Here is a 13872-nt window from a genome sequence, read left to right on the forward strand (position 1 = left end):
GCATTTAATGCGTATAGTTGGTATGAAACGTCAGCAAGTTCTATTACAAAAATAAACTTTCAACATTTTAAATATTTGTTTAAAACACAATTTCGGACACTTTTTTTCAGTGCCCAAAAATCTATTATCGACAAACTATAAAGGCAAATAAACTTAGAAAGGAACTTCTCCTATTTGTTGCTTTTTAGTCTTTACAAAACAGAAGATCAGGCTTTTGAGGTAACAAACCCCAACAAAAGGCATAAACAAACCCATTTTATTGTACAACAAATAGATCTAAAGTCACATAAGATCATATACGAAGGACTGACTATACTGATGGTGCTAGACTTCCATATACTGCATCCCACATACCACCTAAAGATGATTAGATTTACTATGATACACAAATGTGTCACAATGTAGCTATTTCCCTATCATAGTGCTGGTGATCTAGTGGAATGGGATGACTCAACATATTTCACAAGAATTTTTTCTTTCTCAGAAGTGTATTGGCAGTGTATGCATGGTGATTGCTTGCCAGCCAATTACACCACCGATAAGACCATAAAACCTCCCACCGGAGCATAGAGAGGTACCAAAGGAAAGAGCAAAATACTGGAACTTCTAGCTAATGATGAAAATCTAAGACCACCCTTCAAAATATCCCCTTTGATAACCTATTATACAGGTATGGTATAATAACATTTCTCCTGTTGGATCCCTTAATGTGTCCATTCTTCCTCTATCTACTTAAAAAATACCTAGGAGTTCCTATTCCATTGGATCACCAATGTGGAAAGAACTACATTGTAAGCACCCTCAGTTTAAAGACCCTAACAGAGGAAAAACTAATGAGATTTTTCAAGGCACCATACCATATACCAAACCATAGGGTATGATGCCTTGAAAAGCCCCATAAGTTTTTCCTCTGTTACGGTCTTTGCTTTTTTCTGATTAAATAGGGGTGTGGCACCTGTAAAATCATTACACAAGGACGGTGAGATTGAATGTCTCTCCAGCTCCCATCCAATTTTCCTATCTAACACCCTCAGTCCTTTACATATGACATTACGTGATTCTTGTACATTTTCGGATGTGGTACCCTTCTCTACCAATTTACCTGTTATACTCTATACAATAGTTCTACTTTGGGTCTTTAAAATATACAATTAGGTTGGAAAAAAAGTGCTCTGTGCACCCTGCAGTCTTATCTCAAGCCTCTATGAATTATGGAACGCCTCCCCCTGGTTTAGGAACATAGACTATCTAAAAGCTCCTTTTACAAACCTAAATCTGTGGTCTCTTGTCTGGTCTTGAGTCTTTGATTTTTCCTACAGCAGGGTAAGAAGGTCCATCTTCATGTACCCACATCACTGTATGGACATAGACAATGTCTTTCCAGTGGTGGGGTCCTCTTGTGATCCAGAAGACAGCGCAATGACAAGACGTTACCACACTCTCCCTTTCGGAATGGCAACAGTGAGGGACCCAGACTGTCATGGTCTGGGATTAGTCTTGAAGGCCAGTGGATGTAGCAGTAGAGAGGTTCACACAGTAGTCAGATGGGTGAATTCACAAGCAGATCCCCCTAGCAATAACACAGGCTGGGGTCTAAGTACTAGCCAGTCTTCACCAGAGCTCCTGATGGTGAGGATGGGTTTCACTTTCACTTCATGCTAATGCCAGGTCACGACCCTCTGGTTTGCCCCAACAGGAAGAGATCAAGCAGGGGTCAGGTAGCAGATGAAGCAGAAAGGAACAAGCAGAAGAGTAGTCAATCAAAAATAAGCCAAAAGGTCAGTAATGAGTAGGAGCTGGATGAGAGTAGATGGAAGTAGGGCTGGCGCTACCACTAGGCAAAATAGGCAGCTGCCTAGGACACACTGCAACCTAGGGTGCAGCCACAGCCTAGGGGTCCCTATGCTCCTCCATGGCCTGATCTAAGGAGTGCTGGGATGGGCTACACCCCCCCAGATTTCAGTTGTGCTCCCTCTGGCCAGTCTTCAGTCCATGGCTGAAACAAGGGGAAAGAAGACTGAATCAGTGAAGCCTGCAAAGGAGAAATGACAAGAGAGAGCCAGGAGGTGTGGGCTTTGCTTTCCTCTCCTGTCAGTGGAGCAATCTTCCATAGGGTTTTAGGCTGGGAAGGGTAATTTGGAGGGGGTTGTGCTAGGAGGGAGGGATCTGTCCTAGGAGAGGGGATTTGGGTGGGGAGAAAGGATTTGTGCTGGGAAGGCTAATTTGGAGGGGGTTGTGCTAAGAGAATACATTTAGGGAGATTTTTCCTAGGAGGTGGAATTGGGGGGGATTAATGCTGGGGGGGGATTACGAGGGGAGGATTTGTGCTAGGATGGAATATTTGAAGGGAAAGAGGATGTGTGCTAGGAGGAGTGAAGCAGAACTACAGGTGAAGTTCTATTTTTTGGGGATGTGGTGAAATTAGCTGCCTAGTCGCCTAGAGCGCAAAATAGTCTAGCAGTGGCCCTGGGTGGAAGCATATATGATGAACAAGCCAAGGATTGATAAAATGTGGTAACAAAGACAAAGACAGCAGAAGGTATGCAAGGGGTAAGACTTCAGCCGGAGAGAGCACAATAATCTGACAAACAGAAGGTGTAGGGACATACAGTAGCTTAAAGGGGAACTTTACCCAAACTACTTGATACAAAATATTGTTCTTTAGCAAGGAATATACATTCCACATTAATAATTATGCTACCAAAATTAGTGCGTGCTCTAAATTTCCTCCAGCATTGCTCCCATTTCTTCTTGCTGGAGGCCGCCATCTTACTGAAGACCAGAGCCCCCGAGCAGCAGTAAATCTTTAGGCTGTCAGTGGACAAGCCTTTACATTTTGAACACAATGCTGAAAATAAAGAGCAACTGAGCATGTGCAGAAAAAGGTGCGATGGTGTATTACTGGATTTTAAACAGTATAGGCACTTATTTTTAATGTTTTACCTAGCTACACCTGCAAAAGGGGCCAACCTGAAGTGATCTAGAAGAACTTTTCTGACTAAAGTTCTACTTTAAGCCATGTCCTTGCACTTCCTGTTTACAAGAATATTGTGCTCAATCCAGCCGATTTCTTGCTCCTTGCATACCTACTGCTGTACTTCTCTTTGCTAACACTCGTTTTTGACCCTTAGCTTGTTCATCGACTACGCTTCCATCTGATCCCATCCAGCTACTACTGATTACTGACCCTTTGGGTTGTCCATCGACTACTCTTCTGCTTGTTCCTTTCGGCTTCATCCACTACCTGACCCTTCTTTGCTCTAATCCGTGACCTGGCATTAGCACACAGCGAAATCCATCTCCACCATCAGTAGCTCTGATGAAGACTAGCTAGTACTCCCTTAAACCTCGGTTGAATCAGTGTTGTTGCTAGGGGGATCTGCTTGTGTATTCATCCAACTGACTACTATGTGAACCTCTCTACTGCTACAGCCACTGGCCTCCGAGCCTGATCCCAGAACATGACAGCCTGTGTTCTTTGCTTGTTCCATTTTGAAAGGTAGACTGTAGTCTTTGCCCATGCCATTCAATCCCATTGTGATGATGTCTTCTCATTGTGCAGTCTTCTGGATCCTGAAAGACCCCACCACTGCAAAGCTGAGAAATTGTCCACATTCATACAGTGTGCACAAGATGGGGGTCAGCACTGGATTTCTCACAGATTCAACTGGTATATTTTGCACTTTTTTCCCAACTTAATTGTATATTTAAAAGACTCAAAGTAGAATTATTGTATAGCGTAATCCAGGTAAAGGGGTAGAGTAATGAACCACATCCGTAAATGTACAAGAATCTTTACAAAAGAGAAGATCGGACATTTGAGGTATCAAACTGTAGAAAAATGCATAAAAACAATTTTTTTTCTATCACAAATAGATTTAAAGTCATGTAAGATCATTATATAAAGGACTGACTAAACTGATGGTCCTAGACCTTCATCCCACCTACCACTGACCAGCTATATCTATGTAGGATGATTAGATTTACTACGATACACAAATGTAATTATTTCCACTTTGGTGATCCAGTGGAATAGGAGCTCCTAAGTGGATGGAGGAAGTATGAACACATCAAGGAATCCAACTGGAGTGATGTTAATATACGATACCTGTTTAGTGGGTCATCAAAGGGAGAGGAAAGAGTGATGTTCATCCAGGACTCACCTCCGGATTGAAAGCAGCCTGCCATCCCCGGAGACATGGTCAGGAAAGCCCAGAGTCGGCCTTTGCCTACACCCTTCAGCAGAGCTCAGGCAGTGCCTCGCCTGGTTCTCATCTTTTGACACCTTGCACGAATGTCCCTTATTCCAGAGGGCGTTCCCCCCCCCCCCCCGAAAAATTCCGCCCAAGGAAAATGTCTTGTTTGCCTCTCAGTAAATACTGTACGTCCCTGGTTTTATGGTTATGGTCATCACTGGTGCAATTGGCTAGCAAACACAATCACTATGCATACACCTCCAATACACGCCTGAGAAAGTAGTAATTCTTGTGCAATATGTTGAGTCGCCCCATTCCACTAGATCACCAACACAATGATATAGAAAGAGCTACATTGCGGCATATTTGAGTATCATAGGAAATCTAATCATTTTACATGGTATATGGGATGCAGAATATGAAGGTCTAACACCATCAGTATAGTCAGTCCTTCATATATTATCTTATGTGACTTTAAATCTATTTGTGATACAATAAAATGGGTTTTTATGAATTTTGTTGGGGTTTGGTACCTCAAAAGCCTGATATCTCATTTTGTAAAGACAGAAAGTGAAAATATAGTAAAATATATATACCTGAAAGAATACATGAATAATGTACAAATAATATATGTCCAATAAAAGATAAACAAGAAAGTGCTCAAGAGTGAACCATTGGCAAAAAACAAATAAATTAAATAAGTTAAATAAACATAAATAAAACAGACCTTATAAAGTGTATAGAACAGTCCCCTTTTATCTGTGATGAATGATGAAAAATCTTCATTCCAATATAACTACCAACGTGAATTGCACCACCGTGATATCAGATTGGAGGCTTACCAGATCCTTTGATCCCTTGATCATAGGAGGTCACAACACGCTCAATATATATAATTCTGTCCAGGCTCATGTGTCTCAGATCAGATCACGTGCACCACCCGAGGCCTGCAGTCAACATAGACTCATATGAAAATAAACAGGTGCCTCTCATAGTTCAGTAAGTTAAGGCTCATTTATTTAGAAGAACAAAATTGCACTTACAAGCTTAAAAACATCAATTAGCAGAAACAAGCTAACATGGCGATCCTTACGCAATGACATCAGAATGGAGGCTCCGTCCAACGCGTTTCGTCATAACCAGACATCTTCTGGGGCCTTATTACCTTTATAGACAGCCGTTAATAGATTTTAGAAAATTAAAAAAAAACAAATTTGGTCAGAGTTGGGTTATAAACAAGTATTTAAAGAGTGGATAGATTAAGTTCTAACAGAACTAGTAGAAGTATAAATATGAAATGCCTCCAGAAAAATACATCGGTCAGTAAGAATTGCTTTAAAGTTAAACTGTGACAGCTCGGGGCTAAGTCCTGCCTGGGTGAGGCTGATTTACTTTAATGTCATCTGACCTTCTGCTTTCATCGCAAGATACATGAAGGGCATTCCATCTGGACCAATGAATATATAGGTAGCTGAGTGAAAAGTAATTGCACACAGAACCACCACCGCAGTCCAACTGACAGCTAACTTGTTGGAAGAAGCTCACGCTGTTGGAAGCTTCTTGCAGTCCCGGGACATTTGCAGACACCTTTTGTCGGTTAGTATTAATATCTAATTTCTAAGTCATTTCCAAATGGCAGACAATCAGGATAAAATGACCATTTTTCAAAGCTGGTCATAAACCTTACAATCAGATTGTCTCTGTAAAAGGAGGGAATGTCATGAGAGAATGATGGAGGCTGCCATTGGTTATTCTTCATTTTAAGATTCATAGTTGGTTGGTTATCATGATAATTCTTTGGCTTTATTGCTCTTTGAGTGATTAACTTTGGTACAGTGGATGAGCTAAGGGTGAAGGAATTGGTTTTGGGCACTGATGCTGGTTGTGGGTAAGCAAGTGGGATTGTGCCTGGAGAGCAGAGTTGAGCAGTGCATGGTGGGGGCTTCCTGGTATAGACAGGGATTAGCTGAATATCCTGCTTAATGCCATTGCTTCACAAAAGTTTGGTTAACCTTTCATTCACTTACAGGAGAGGCCTGGAGAATGTATATATAATGGGGTAGTTATATGGTGATTGTTGTGTGAGTATACTATTTTCTTACTTTTATAAAGGATGTTAAAATCTAGTACACCATGAGTCTGTCTACAGCAGGGGCGGACTGACCATTTGGAAACTCGGGCACTGCGCGAGGGCCCAGGTCAGTAGGGGGCCCCATGAGTTGCCCCTGGTACCTTTTTCATAGGCTTTTTTGAGTTTGGGCAAGGAGACAGGGGCCCCATGATCCCCTATTACCTGAGGGCCCCATGAGTTGTCAGTCCGCCCCTGGTCTACAGTATGTTTTGATGACCTGAATGGCAATGTTTTTAATGCATCTGAATCCACCATCTGAGTCAGGATCCAGATCTGAACCTGGAACCACTGCTGTGTCTGGCTGAGACTCTTCTTGCCGTGGCACCTGCGACCCTGGACTGCTGTTTGTCAGGTTCTATGATCATTCCTGATTTATACCTCATCTCTGTTAAACCTTGAACTCTTTGCTCATCTATGAACTTTATATTTAAATGGAAAGTTCATGGGGGAGCAAAGAGTTCAAGATTTAACAGAGACAAAGACACCAGACAAGGCACTGCAAGGAGAGTAAACAGGAGCATGAATTGTGCAGTCCATGTAGTTTTATGGGTGTGTTCCAGGTCAGGTCCAGTCTAAAGGCACTAGGGCAGGCTGTGGTAGAGTGAAGCGGAACTCTAGAGTAGAAGGAACAGAAGCAAAGACACAGCACCTCTAAGTGTAGACTGTTTAACAGTTTATTGGTAAAAAAATGGTAAATTTAACAACTCACATCTTGTAAAAGTAAAACAGGCTCATAGGGATCAGTGTGCAGAACATCTATCACCAGATGTAGAAGACCGCTGAGAGAAGGATACCGGCCCATCAGCAGGAGGTGCTGCAAGGAGGAGAGGCGTGGATGGTGGAGCCTGGCTGTGTCCCTGGTATGTCCATAGCTAGTGGTGTTGGCATCTGACGTCCCCCTGCTGATCTGCCGGTATCCCTCCCTGAGCGGTCGTCTACATCTGGCGATAGACACTGATCCCTATGAGCCTGTTTTACTTTTACGAGATGTGAGTTGTTAAATTTACCTTTTTTAAGAATAAATTGTTAAACAGTCTACACTTAGAGGTGATGTAAGAAAAATTAATAATAGCGCCTATGGTCAAAATTATATAACTTACTAATAATGTACCAGCTGCAAAAAAATCACCATATATAAAGTGTACCAATAAATAAATAATTTGCGCTAGTAAATGTGTATAAATATATAAATACATATGAAGAAATCATCAAATCATAAGTCCAGAAAAAATATATATATATACCAATACCACAAAAAAAAATATAAAAAACTTTTAGGTGCAAAAAACTTTTGTGCAAAAAAAGTGTCTGAATATGAAAAATTTCACCAAAAAACCTTGATAATATAATGGCAGATCATCCATAAATATATCTTCAGAAACGGAAACTCTGCAGCACACCGATCCTCATCGATCGAAATAACAGGATGAAAAACTTTGTAGTTAATCGAAAATCCACTTCTCCAATAGGTAAAGGACCACCTTCAAACGTATCCATAGGGGGAAATGCCAAGCACTCGGGAGAAACAGAAAGACTTCATGGGGCAATATTATAAAAACCAATTCCTTTATTAGGTACTCATTGCACTTACTCAAGAGGTGTCCCAGCCGACACCAGCATCAACAGCATAACAGCAATCACATAAACGAGCCTGGCTACTCAGCACATGCGCAGTAGCTGGCAGCCAAAAACGTAATGACGTCACATCAATCAAGCCCCGCCTATTGGAGAAGTGGATTTTCGATTAACCACAAAGTTTTTCATCCTGTTATTTCGATCGATGAGGATCGGTGTGCTGCAGAGTTTCCGTTTCTGAAGATATATTTATGGATGATCTGCCATTATATTATCAAGGTTTTTTGGTGAAATTTTTCATATTCAGACACTTTTTTTGCACAAAAGTTTTTTGCACCTAAAAGTTTTTTATATTTTTTTTTTTTGTGGTATTGGTATATATATATATTTTTTCTGGACTTATGATTTGATGATTTCTTCATATATATTTATATATTTATACACATTTACTAGCGCAAATTATTTATTTACTTAGAGGTGATGTGTCTTTGCTTCTGTACCAGACCAGCATTGCAGGTGGCACAGCAAGAGGAGACACAGCCAGACAATGCAGAGGTCCCAGGTTCAGAACTTGATCCTGACACAGATGAGTAGATGAATTACGTATGCCCAGAGATGAGTTTTAAAGCTATCTCTTAAAGAAAAAGTATTTTAACAGACAATTCCTAAAGTCTTTTGTAATTTTTGTAAAGTCTGTACAGGTTTAAGAGGGGACAATGAGAAATTATTACAAAGATAACATAAACAGTCATGAACCATTGTGGCTCTAGATTGATCACACACTTCAATTCTGCAGTGACTAAGTGGACATCTCTTAGCTATAGACATTAAAAGTCATCCACATTGGGATAACCAATACCAGCATGAAACACGCAATCCTTTGAGAGGAATGGCAATCAATCCCAACTATTTCTGTCTCAGATTGCAATGTTCTGTTCATTGGGTTGTGTACATGGATAAAGAACAAGTCAAAGGATGGACAGTAGACCGCAATTGTCAATGGGACATATGCAAAATAGGATGAAGTTAGCAGTTGTAATGAGACAAATGTACCTCGTCTCCATCGTACTGAACCCCACTGAAGTCCACAGCAGATTAATTATTAAAGGGCTAGTTCACCTTTAAATACTTTTTCTAAAAACATTCCTATGCCTTACAGTGACTTTCATACAATAAATGATGTGGTTCATTTTGCAAATATATGCTTACCTTTTCAGCTGTCCATATTATTGTCCTCCCCATTCCATCCTGCAAATGGCAGGATGTACCCATGGTTGGGTGTGAGGCCCCCAAAACCTACAAATGAGCACTCCTGGCTTCATTCCCAACCCACACATGCACATTCTATTCTCTTTCATTCTCACATAATGTCGCAGTGCTGACTCTCTTTGCATTGCTCTGCATTGAGGTCATGTGACACAACTTAGCTTCTCAGTCAGTAGGAACAGTCAGTACTGGAGCCGGAGACTTCATCCTGCACTTCTGAAGGTGCTGTCTCTTGTGGCAGAAGTGGAACCATGGAGAGTATTACAGGAGCAGTGTTACTGGCCAAGTGAAAACATAGGGAAAAAAACATAAAAAAAATAAAGCAGCCACCACATCTAATAATTGGTAAGATGCAATACATTACATTTTTGGTTTTGAATGTAATACCACTAAATCAGTTCTGGACATTTTCTAAGTGAATAGGCCAGGAAACGTTAAAAAAAGTCATCGGGGCAGTGTCCATGTATCAAAGCAAAAAAGAGCAAAACAAATTTAAAAAAAAATGACAGAGAGCAATGATTTTAGTAACATTCAAATTGAAACATTAACAATGCAAGGCTCTATTAAATATCATGCCTGGGGGAGGCTCCAACCCTGCCTGTGATATGGTGTATCTATATGATGTATACAACCCATTACAGCAACACCGACATTTACAAAGAAAAGAATGTGTTAAAATCGCTAGCAAAATGACATTTCCCTGCTGCTTTGTTCTGTTTGTAAACAAATGGCCAAGGATTCCTTTCATCTGTACAAGATTCTTGTCCCAGATGAGGGTCAATGGGGTCCCACATGCAAAAAAAATGGTGTAGGCTTCCCCAATAATTCATATGAGGCCCTTCAGGTCAGGTAAATTGTAAGGGTGACCCCACACAAAAATAGGGGTGGGGTCCTCCTTGTGTTTCATGCCAGACCCTTTGGGTCATTTCTAAATATGATAAGTGATGTCACCTGGGAGAAACCTCCCCTTTTATTTAAATCAGCTGTAAGAAGTGAACAAGCCGCCGTTGGGGTATGATCCTGTTGGTGGGCATCAAGTTTTTTTTTCTTTCAGCAAATGTCACACATAATGATTGATGTGGATCTAAATAGCTGGGAAACATAATTAAATGGATGTACATGGGGGTGGGGGGATTATATTAATTTATATTAAATTTAATTTATATTAAATTTTATATTAAAAATTAATATTTTTTTTTATTGAAGGCCTTGTCAAAAACTGTGGGTGTGTTTAGATTTTTTTGTGATAAAACTTCACCTATAGTTCTTCTTTACCCCTCCTAGCAAATATTCTCTCTCTCAACCCTCCCCCACCTAGCATAAATCCACCCAATCCCACCTACTGCTTGAAATCTCCCCTGAATCCCTCCTAGCACAACCCCCTCCAAAATTCCTTTCCCAGCACAAATCCCCCCCCCCCAAATCCCACTTCATAGCACAAATCCCATCTCCTAGCACAACCTCTCCCAATCCCCATCCCTACAACAACTTTCCCCCAATCACCCCTCCTAACACAAATCCCCCCTACTACCTCTCTCCTAGTACAAATTCCCACCAAATCCCCTCTACTAGCATGAATTTTCCCCAAAATCCCTTCCCAGCACAACCCCCACCTAATCCTCCCTTCTAACACCCCCCCCCCATCCCATCTCCTAGCACAAATTCCCCCCTCCATCCCCCCTCCTAGTACAAATTATATATGATAGAGCATAGACAGTTGGAATCATTGGTTAGTTCCAACATAGAGGTCATGTCCATTTCTGACCATGCTCCCGTCACAATGAGATTATGAGTAGGAGGAGGCCGAGATAACACAACTATATGGAGATTAAATTAAATGCTCATACAGGATCCCGAAGTAGGTTAAGGTGAGAAATTTAACACTTTTTTTAGCTCAATGAGACTAATGATGTCTCCGTAGCCACAGTATGGGATACACATACAACTTATATTAGGGGAATACTGATTTTGATAGGAACAGAAAAAAAATAAAGATGGTGACAGAAGAGCTTTACAATTGGAACAGCTACACTAAAAAAGAGAGGAATAGATACATAAAAGAGATGAGTTAAAAGATTTTTTGGAACAAGAGTCGAGGAGGATATTTAATAGGGTCCCAAAGGAAAGATACCAGTAGGGGAATAGACCTGGAAAATACTTAATGAGAAGGTCAAAGACCAAGAAATCCAAAAATTTTATAGAAAAAATTAGAGATGGGAAAGAAGAAATATTGTATGCTACTTCTGATATTGCTAATAGGTTTCAAAAATATTATAGTGAACTTTATATGAGCGGTGGTGATCAAATGGAAAGGGAAGAGGAAAAGAAAAGAACCATGCAGAAATATTTACGTGAAGTGGAATTGCCACGATTAGCGCAAGAAAAACTAGAGACCCTTGAGAGACCTATTACCCTGGAGGAAATTACCTTAGCCTTAAAGAACACTGTGGGAGGTAAAAGCTCAGGGCCGGATGGATATTTAAAAAAATTTAGAGATCTTCTTGTCCCTAAAATGTGTAGGTATATGAAAGCACGGAGGGAGGAGTTGGAAATGAGGGAGGAGTCACTGCAAGCTCATATAACAATTATTCTTAAAGAAGGGAAGGATAGCTCACAGTGTGCCAGTTACAGGCCTATATCATTACTAAACATAGACAGTAAATTATATGCTAAGGTGCTGGCAATGAGACTGAAGGACTTGATGCCAGAATGGGTACATCTAGATCAGGTGGGTTTTATCCTGGGAAGAGAAGGTAGGTATAATGGTTTGAGACCCTTGATTCTTTTACAAAGAGCTAAGAGAGAGAAAGTGCCGGCAATACTCCTATCGATCGATGCTGAAAAGGCTTTTTATAGGCTTAATTGGGGATTCATGTTTGATACACTAGAGACATTAGGAATAGGGCCTAAAATGCAAAAATGGATAAAAGGATTGTATACTATCCCGTCAGGAGCGGTCATGATTAACAGATTTTCTCAGTTTTTTAGAATGCACAGCGGCACTAGGCAAGGATGTCCCCTTTCTCCCTTGTTATTTATACTGCCTTTGGAACCTGTTCTGGTGAGGGTAAGGAAATGTGTAGATATAGCGGGAATAAAGATAGGTGAAATGGAGCATATAGTAGCTGTATATGCAGATGATATGTTGACACAGATGATACTTTGTTTTATATTGTTAAACCCAGAATAACATTGCCTAACCTAATGAGAGCATTAAAACAGTATGGTGAGCTATCAAACTTGAAAATAAACCCAGTAAAATCAGAAATATTAAATATCAACCTCCCAATGTCAGAGAAGTTGAGTCTACAAAAAGAGTTTCCATTTATATGGAGGAAAAAGGAAATAGGTTACCTGGGAGTAAAATTAACCTCCTCAATAAAAGATATATAATAGGCAAACTATATCCCACTAATAAATGAAGTTAAGGAAAGCTAAGGAGACTTTAAAGGGGAGGAGCCTCTTGGATAGGACGTATAAATCTGATAAAGATGGTGATAATGCCAAAAATTCTGTATAAGTTCCACATGCTCCCAGTTCACCTTTCGGGGTCTTTTTTCAGGATAATAAAGAAGATGATTACTAAGTTTGTATTGGCAAAGAAGAAACCAAGAATCAGTTACGAGGTCCTGAGTAGAGTAAAAGGGAATGGGGGTTTGGGCTTACCCAACGTAAGGAATTACTATCTAGCAGTGACTTTGTCACGAATAGGAGATTGGACATTTAATTCACAAGGGGAAGGATGGGTAAAGATGGAAGGGATTTTAAGTAAGGCACAGTTAGACAAGACTGTATGGATACCACATAAGTTTCTCACATTAGATGTTAACATGACACAAGGAAAGTTTTGAGTATATGGGATTATGGGATAGAATGTATAGTCAAAAAGGATGGAAATATAATTCAATATCGACTCCCTTGGTGGGAATGGAGTATTTAACCCCCGGGGAAGGATACCATTTTTGGGAAATGGATAAAGGACAAGAACACACATTTGAAGGATATATTGAATGAAGGGAAATTGAACACTTTTCAAAATTTAAAGAAGAAAAATTATTTATTGATCACATTTGATGAGTGGCGGTACTTTCAACTAAACCATTTTGTTTCAAGTCTCCCACAACCTCTGAGGACATCGGAGGACATGTATCCATTTGAAAAATTGTTAGATGAAAAAATAACCCCAAAACGTGTCACTTCTAGGATTTATAAGATCCTTATGGCTATGGAAGGAACTGATCCTCTGGGGTTCTTGGAAAAATGGGAAAAGGAGCTTGGAACAGAATTGAATGCACAGCAATGGAATAAAGTTTTCAAACTAACAAATGAGGTGACAAATATGAGCACAGTGGAGATGAACTATAAATGTTTAAGTAGATGATATATTACACCAAATGTAGCCTACAGGCAACAAGTAGATACTTCACCTCTGTGCTGGAGAGGATGTGGAGAGAGGGGTACAATGGCACATCTATGGTGGGGTGGTCCAAAAATACAGGATTACTGGAGGGAAATAATCCAATACATTCAGGAAATATGTGGGATAACTGTAGAGTGTGATTCCTGGCGGTGTTTATTTTATTACTTTGAGCCTTCAGCAAAATTATATAAAAATAGGCTACTTTATCACTTAATTAGGGTAGCTAAGGGTTTGATTCCCAAGTTCTGGCAGGTTGCTGAAGCACAGGGATTAACGAATGGATA

This window comes from Staurois parvus, unplaced genomic scaffold (genome assembly GCF_062004578.1).
Source record: "Staurois parvus isolate SC_StPar_1 unplaced genomic scaffold, SC_StPar_1.0 ptg000565l, whole genome shotgun sequence".
Classification (NCBI taxonomy): Eukaryota; Metazoa; Chordata; class Amphibia; order Anura; family Ranidae; genus Staurois; species Staurois parvus.